General features: G+C 39.1%; 1 pseudogene; it reads right to left on the bottom strand.

Moving 5' to 3' along the window:
- Positions 1–6,208: 6,208 nt before the first annotated feature.
- LOC143649083 (ezrin pseudogene) lies at positions 6,209–7,845 on the bottom strand (annotated as a pseudogene).
- Positions 7,846–9,076: the final 1,231 nt, after the last annotated feature.

The raw sequence follows: 9,076 nt of genomic DNA, 5'->3' as shown, positions 1-9,076 counted from the left end.
GACACTGTCTGCTGCGGAGGTTTCCGTAGCCAGCTGCTGGGGCAGGCTGGAGTGCAGGGACCCTCAGTTCCCTCAGATCCGCTCTTCCCCAAGTGCCACAGTCCACCTCCAGTGGGGATCACAGTCCATGAGATCCACCCCACTCTCCCTATCCTAATCTCCATGTTTCTCTTCTCCCCCAAACACCTTGGGGGCCCTCTTTGGCTACTCACCCCCTGGGAACACAATCCCAGTTACTCTCCTCCCATCCCCTATCTTGTTCCATGGAACAGGAGTTGTTTTGTCCCATTTTTAAGTGTTGGCATTACCTGCGTTCTGTCCTCAGCTTTCTCATCCTCTTTTCTATGGATACTTTTTCAAATATTAGTACCAAAAACTTGCATTCAGTTGCCGCTTGAACTCTGATGACATCTAATCACTCATCATTCTCTGCTGTTGATTTATATGGCTGAAGCCTACTTGAAATCTGTTCATGAATGTCTCCTCACTGGCCTGAGTTTCTCCTCTTTACCATATAAGCACATAGCTCTGGATCGCTTCACTTCATGACAGATTTACTATTAAATAAGAGCTCAAAAATATTTATTGGACAAATGAAATAAAATACTTTTCTGGGTGTTCAACCTGTAAAGTAAGTAATTGTTAGATTTCTTTCTACTCATAAATACTCCTTTGAAAGTAATAAGTAATAACCTCATGGACTTCAAGGATCATTCATATTTCTGCTCAATATGAGTTGTGATTTTCTTCTCAAAGTACAGTTTCAGGTAAAATTTCCAATAAGAGTAGTTTTGGTTGCCTCTTTCTTTTCTTTTCTGTAAGCTAATTTTTTTTCAGTGCTCCAATTGCCAGTAGTACTCCCTCAAGAGATCCTTTATCTGTTGTGTTAAGATTTTAAATAGATAGACTAGTTAGCTGTTGCCACAATACTGTTACCTAAAAAACCATCTAAGAAACACACAATAATTTCCCCCCTCAGTTCCTTAATTGTGGTTTGGCTGGGGTAGGCTAACTTACCTATTTTCCCCCTCAGTTCCTTAATTGGCTTGGTTTGGCTCCAGGCTGCAACTGGGTCCAGATGTGTTCCAGAGGTTTATGGTGTTCCTTGGGCCAGTATGCCAATCTCAATATGTTTCAAGAAAAATGGGAGAAGTGTATTTGTGAAGATTCTTTCTCTTTTTAATTTGTAAGTGAGATGCTATGCAGGAAGATGATGACATTAAGAAGGCATTATTTATTAGGAGACTTTCTAAAAGTCATGCAACCCTAATTTGATGGTTTGATGCTTTCTGTCATCACTACCTTTGCCACTGCCACTGCTGATGGGCAATTCTCAAACCACTTGACCCACCTTTATACAGTGCTGCATCAAAAAGTTCCCAGAAACCAGTCACCTTCTAAATTGCCTTCCCTGCTTTATTTAAATGTCGCAGTGACCTACATTCAGGAAAATGACCAACTGTTCTCACTAAACTCCGAGAATCTCAAGTCCCACTTCCACAAACCACATTATTTTGCAATTTGAGTCCACTTGCCTTCTAGAGCCCATCTGTGTTGAATTTTTGTTCTATTCAAACAGGACAGAAACTCAGTAGGGAATATTCTAGGCAAAACTATCCTGACTGCCGCCTTTTGTTATCTTCCCATAGAATCAACAGCAAAGACATGGCAATTGTTGGGTTTTGAGTAAACATCAGTATGTCAGACCTAATAGCCAAGTACCAAAAAGAATCTCAAACTGAAGTAACTATCATTTTAATATCCATAAGAGTTGCATAAGCTCAGAAAGTATATGAAATAATGCAATTTCCCATCCAATTAAAAAATCTTTGGACTTGGGCAGAAAATACATTTACTTATCTTGAGAGACAAATAAATGCAATATCCAATCAAGAAATCAAGCTGGGAGGGAGCCGCACCCTTCTGTGAGTAGATGTGAATGAATCCAGGAACATGAATATAACATAGTTTCTTTACAAACATGAAGGATTTGGAAAGTTAATGCTACAAATTTGGGGGATGATATAATAGTTCCTTAGTAAGAGTGATGGCATTTTTCAGTAACAGAAAGATCTAAAATTGAATATAGAAATATTTAAGATACTCAAACTAAGCACTGGTCTTTCTTAGAAAAATCTAGGTGCATGTTTACTATTGGTCTCTATAATGTTGAACAGAACCTGCCAATTAGAATAACAGGGCCATTAATCATGTCATTTCACTTAAAAATCCATGTAATTTTCAAATAAAAAATCTAATTGCATAATTATTTTAGGCTTATTCTTTTCAGTTGAATTCTTACTAATTTTTAAATAGTATTAAAATATTTAAGAAAATTCTAGTTTCATATTACAAATTTAATTTATTAGATCTATAAGAAAAGTTTAGTACTTGGTAATTTTAAGTAAAAAAATTTAAAAACTTAAAAATAAATTATTAAATTTATAATAATTTATAAATAATTATAAAAAATAATTTATAAAATTATAAATTATTTTAACTACAGTTTACATGCTTAAATATGATTAATTAAGTTAATAAGTGGAGCCAGAAATTATTCAAAAATTATTCAAAATTACTCAAACCTTTAAAATAAGTTTAGAATTTGCTACACATATAACTAGAACAAGAACGAAAGCTGAACTTAAAAATGATCTAAGTTTTTCTATGTGTAAATTTAAGTAGTTGAATATTATTTTTAAAGATCAAAATAAGCCTTTGAGTGTCCATTCCTATAAATAAAAAACACCACGGAAGGTAAAATTAAAAAAAAAAACAGAGACAAAACAAAAACAAATGTAAAGCTCTTCATATTAATATTAAGAACAAAGCACATAGCTATTTGGGATATTGTGAGGCTACAAATATCAGTTTTCAAGACTTGTGGGTTTTAGGCATATGTGCAGAGTCTTCATATTCCCCCTGTCCAGAAAATGCTATAGATGAAAACTTGGCAAGGAATCGTACTAGCATATGAAAAGATGGTCTATGAAGCATCTCAGTTTAGCTGCTACGACAACTAAAATGTCAATAGAGCTTGCTTTTGAGCCTGAATGTTTTATTTTATACCAGAGCATCTTGATTCATTTATATTACCTAGTTATGATTAGCTTTTCACTTTGATTCAATTAAATTGTCTGCAGCAACTATCTTTGCTTCCATGTGTCTGCTGTTTATTAAACAGACAAAAATAGTTTTAGGAAACTCTGAAGCAAATTTGGCCAATTGACCTGAAAAATTAGTCAACTCAAATTTTTATTAGTTTTCAACAAAAAATCAAAATGTCTTTGATATTTTATGATATTTTCAGCAGATTTGCACTCCCTGGATATCCAGTCAAGCATTCTCAGTGGTGTCTGTGCTGGTTTGAAAGGAAGTATGCCCTCTAAAAAAGCCACGTTTTGATCAAAATCCCATTTCATAAAGGCGAAGTAGTCCCTATTCAATACTGTATGTTTGAAACTGTAATTGGATCATCTTCCTGGATGATGTGATTTAGTCAAGAGTGGTTGTTAAACTGGATTAGGTGACGACATGTCTCCACTCATTTGGGTGGGTCTTGATTGGTTTATTGGAGTCCTATAAAAGAGGAAACATTTTGGAGAATGGGAGATTCAGAGAGAGGAGAGAATGCTGCAGCACCATGAAGCAGAGAGTCCATCAGTCAGCACTTTGGAGATGAAGAATGAAAATGCCTCCCGGGGAGCTTCATGAAACAGGAAGCCAGGAGAAGAAGCTAGCAGATGATGACATGTTCACCATGTGCCCTTCCAGATGAGAGAGGAACCCTGACTGTGTTCACCATGTGCCTTTCCAGATGAGAGAGAGACTCTGACTGTGTTCGCCATGTGCCTTTCCGCCTGAGAGAGAAACCATGAACTTTATCGACCTTCTTGAACCAAGGTATCTTTGCCTGGATACCTTAGATTGGACATTTCTATAGACTTGTTTTAATTGATACATTTTCTTGGCCTTAGAACTGTAAATTAGCCTCTGATCAAATTCCCCTTTTAAAAAGCCATTCTGTTTTTAGTATATTGCATTCCAGCAGCTAGCAAACTAGAACAGTGTCCAACTTGTATTCTCTGTGTATTAGAGTTCTAAATAATTTTCAGCCCCTTCTTTATATTATTGTGTATTTTTTTAATTTTCTTACAATGAACATAATACAAGGAAAAAATAATTAAAAACATAATATCAGTTATAAAGATAATTTCCTCCAGGTATTTCTTGACTATCTTAAGTTAAACCATGAATTGTGTGGTATAACATTTTCTAGAACTTTAATATTGTAATGACTAAAAAATATATCATCATTAAAAGAAGGAAGGAGCTTTGCTCCAAGCACAATTTCTCCTGTGATGTACCCCAACTTAGAAGCTGTATAACAATTAGACATACAGCATCTGCCTCCCTATGACTTCCATCACCCTATATTGGTTTCCATTCTCCCGCTGGAGCTTGGTAGAATTTTTCTGTTGCAGTTAAATTCTCCCTTTTGAAGAAATTGGTTTTCATTACAAAATTTAAAATGAGATGCAACAACAACAAAAAGACATTTTGTAGCACTGAGTCACAAAAACCTACAGCAAGTGGTCATATCTGCATGGTAGTCAACTTCACACAATATGACTTTTGCCAAGGACCCTGAGTGCAATCTTGCTGAACTAAACTTCAATTCTTGTGTCAGTTCTGTCCTGCAGTACAAATCAATCATCAGGCGTGTTTTGAGCTCTCATGGGCATTTAAGATTTCAAAGTTTGAGTCCCACATACATTTACAGAAGAGGCAGGGAGGGCAGCCACTCGCCAGTCCTGTACTCAATCCCAGCATGATATGCAATAATGACCTGTCAGGAAAGAAGGCTGCGTACCCTCACACTGTGAAATATCCTGAGGGACTTTCTTTATGCTTTTGAAAAAAGATTCAGCAGGGCTCTAGGCAAGAAATCATGCACACAATTTCAAAAGTGCATCACGATCTTTAAAAAATTTTTCAGGGCCATCGCCACTTGGTGTGTTTTCATGTGTCCTTTTAAAACATTATAAAAATGAAAAGGATGGCCTGAAACAATCTCCTGGCCACAAGGTTTATAGTTTAGTCATTTATCTTTTACCTTAGTGGGGTGCTTTTTGGCTTTTAAGCACTCATTGATTTAGTTTTAGTTTTGCCCATTCATAATGTGATAACCATTTACTATTTGATATATGTGCAATAGTTGTGCAGAACTTGTTAGAATTAATCCAAAGGCTAAAACCAACAGCACTTCATCTTTTCCAGGTAATCAGATGGTCTTCAATCAACACACTACAACAATGGTACTTTAATATACATACACATTTTTACATATATGATTATTATTCTGTAAAAGATAACAAAATATACAGAATATTTCCCCCCTGTTAAACTAATATAGCACACATATTATCACTCATTTTTAAATGAACTGATCATGAATTAGCTGGTTAAGCTCAACAATGTAGTCCTCTTAGTGTTAATCCAAAAAGCAAAAACAAAACAGTTTCATCCAAGAGTCTCCTCTTCTATCATTCATTTTGAATGATCAGTCACTGCAGGGGGCTGGGGGTGGTTTGTCATCTGAATTGAGTAACTGGAGGAAGGAAATCAGTGTGGGCCTGTAGGAGACTGTTTCACCCAATTTTCAAAATAATTTTCACTCCTCAAAAAACTTAGATATACATAGATGGATCCTTCAGAGAAATTAAGACCAACAAAACCAAATCAATCAATTTGAGCTAACTGCAAATACAGAGACGAGTACAGCAGAGAATATAAGCCACATCAGGGTTTTCTTTAATCACACTGCATCTTCTTATATCACACAATGCCATTGTGAAGTTCGTTAATCAGACTTTACAGGCATGTTTCCTTAATTCGAAAATCCTGCTCCAAATATACAAGAGAAAGTAATGCAATGTTAGTAATAAAAATCAGGCCTGTTTGGCACTGCGATAGAATTGGGGAAGATAGAACAAAGGAGCTTCCACTGGCACCTAACCCCAGAATATTCCTACTGAAATAGCTACTCTCTTTTTAAAGAAACTATAACATGTTGAGAAACTATAACATGCTTGCAGGCCCATCTGCAAAAACAAGATACATACCTGAAGCACCTGGCAGTGGCGGTCAGAAGATGCCCCCACTCCACCCCCCACCTGCAATCCTGTCTCCCCACCACAGAGAGCCTTTACCTTGCTTCAAACTGGTCGATTCTTTGCTTCATGTAACACTGTGGGATCTGCCTAAGCTCTTGTACTGGTCACAGCCTTGTCTCAGGCTTTCCTTGTGAAGGATGTTGTTTTCATCTCTGGCCTGGGACAGCTCATTGGTCAGAGTCAACAGCTGCAGCTGCAAGCACTTGTTTCTCTCTGCTGGGTAATCAGCTTCTCATTACAGTGGTCCAGGATGACCTGATGGAGATCACCATGCTGTAGTCTCTGTACTTGAGCTCTTTCTTCCTCCTGCAGGTTTTTCTACGTGTGGTAATTCACACGTGGAGGTGGTGGGGTTATCATGAAATGAAGCTCCTCCTTTGTTTCATGAGGTTGTCCTATGTTTCTTTGGACTTGGGCTGCCACTCTTCCATCTTATCCTCCCACCTCATAGTCTCTTCCACCAAGGCAGTCTTGTCAGTGTACCCTGCAAGTTCCGCCGCCAGCTGCTCTGGGCTCTTTATCTGATGCATGGCCTGTCTCTCTAACCTCCAAACACTTGGTCACCCCATTGCTGCACTTCCCCTCCTTCAGCACAGACACTGAATCTGATCAGCAAATTCTTTGTTTTTTTAGCTTTTGTCAGCACTCCTGAAGCTTTAGCATCAGCTCCCCCCTTTCTTGCATCATCTTCTGTTTTTCTCTCTCAACAGTTTCGCTCCTTTTCTTTTCAATTTTCAGCTAGTGCTGCTCCAGCTGCTTCTGATATGTCTCCTCCCAGGCCTGTGCCTTTGTGGTGCTGTCCCTCCTGATGCGTATGTACAAAACTCCTGGTTCCCCATGCAGAGCTGCAGGGTTGCTTGCTGATCCTTGGGTGGGGGTGGGGTAGGAGTAGAATGCAAAGTCAAGTGACTTGTGGATGAATTTAATGAGAAACTCATTGAAAGTGAGGCTTCTGATTTCACTCCAAGGGAAGCCAAATTTGGGGTCACTTTATCATCTTTCTCATAAATATCTAGCCCAAGAGCATCAACTCCAAACCAAAGGTCTTCATTTTCATCTCAAAATAGTTGATCCCGTACATTTCCAGAGCCTGCACAATCCTTAAATAATTCAACATGGCATTATCTTTAAGCATACCCCGTGCTTGGCATGCCACACCTGGTTCTGGTCCTCCCGGGGCTCTCTTGTTAGTTCATGCTGGTTCCTCATTATTTGAGGGATCAAACTCTCTCAGAGTTGATATACTCAAGACTTGTGCATTTTTTTCCTGTAATCACCAAACTCGGCCTTCACTGCATTTGACCTAAAGAACACTGAGTAAATCTTATCAACCAGTGAGAATTCCTTCCCTTATTTGAAGGAAGAAGAGCTTCTGGGTAATGCCTTAGATGAGCTCCTCAGATATGCCTTCAGGGCAGAACTTAGCCTCAAAATTTGAACTGGAGAAGATTCTAAGTTCTGACCTCCTGAGCAGAGACCTATTTATCAAGTTCCACACAGATGGGAAGTCTCTTATGCTCCACATAATGAAGTGCAAAGTACCACCCTTCTTAAAACTGATACTGTTAACCACCTCATTGAAAAGCTGTTTTCTGGTAGTATTTGGTGGGATGGCAAACTCCAGCTCTGTATCTGTGGTATCACTCCCTACATTGATTGGCTTTTGCATTTTCAGTTCCTGGTGGGTTTTCCTCAAATCCTTTGTGAACTATCTCCACCGCAGCAGATGTCTTTCAACCTCACTGCAGACAAACTAGATGGTTGCATTCTTGCCATTGTCTATGGGTCAGCCCTGTGCAGCTGGGCCTGCACTCCCCAGAGTCCCCTGGGGGCAAGGTTGGGGTGTCCTGGCATGCACCTTCTCCTTGGTTCCTAGGCTGCCCATTACTTAGTTTTTTTTTTTTTTTTTTTAACAAAGACTACCTAGGAAGAAGTTCTCCAAGGAAAATTCATATGTACCTATAAAATAAAAATGTGAATGCACATTTATTCACCAACCCCTGAAGATCAGTATCACTGGCTGGATTGGGAGTGAGGAAGCAGACTAAGTTTGGTGTGAGAGATCAACACGTGGAAAGGATAGAGAGGAGGCAGGACTGAACAGGGAGAGAAGTCAAACTGGGATGCAGACCCAACAAAACTTCAGGAAATCACGATCACTAAGGAACAATCATGCTCTGGAGCTAAAGTGACCCTTCAGAGTTGCCTTGAGTTGAGCCCTTTATCTTCTGCACTGATCAGTCATTCAATGTATGCCATTCAGGAAGGGGTGTTCTGGTTTGCAAACTGCCAGAAATGGAATAGCTTTCTAAAGTGGAATTTATTAATTGCACGTTTACAGTTCTGAGGCTGTGAAAATGTTTAAATTAAAGCAAAGCTGTAGAAATGTCCACTCTAAAGCGTTCAGGAAGAGATACCTTGGTTCAAGGAGGCCAATGACATTCAGGGTTTCTCTCTCAATGGAAAAGGTAGGTGGTGAACATGGCGATGTCTGCTAGCTTTCTCTCCAGGCTTCTCGTTTCATCTTCAAAGGTCTCTGGCTATGTGGGATTTCATGGCTCTTTCCAAAATGGTTCCTTCCATTTTGCTACCAATATACAAAGGGGAAACAGTTATACACTGCATATTCTCATCTCCATAGGGGGAAATTGGAAGGAACACAGGGGTCATGGGACCCAGATAGTTTCGAAAACCTGCAGGACACACTCCATTAGATTTCAAAGTCTGAGAGTCAAATTTTCAGGACTTTAGAAAGCAGCAGTCCCACCCTTTCCAAGGGCCTATGCAGTGGCCTGCCTCTCTCCAAATACAACCTTGGGGGACATTGGGGAGACCACCTTTTCCTGGGCTCCACCCACTCCAAACATCAGGGTTGCACCTGGGCTCTCTGCTATCTCCAG

Source organism: Tamandua tetradactyla, chromosome 11 (genome assembly GCF_023851605.1).
Source record: "Tamandua tetradactyla isolate mTamTet1 chromosome 11, mTamTet1.pri, whole genome shotgun sequence".
Classification (NCBI taxonomy): domain Eukaryota; kingdom Metazoa; phylum Chordata; class Mammalia; order Pilosa; family Myrmecophagidae; genus Tamandua; species Tamandua tetradactyla.
This window is presented reverse-complemented; position numbering and strand designations above follow the sequence as displayed.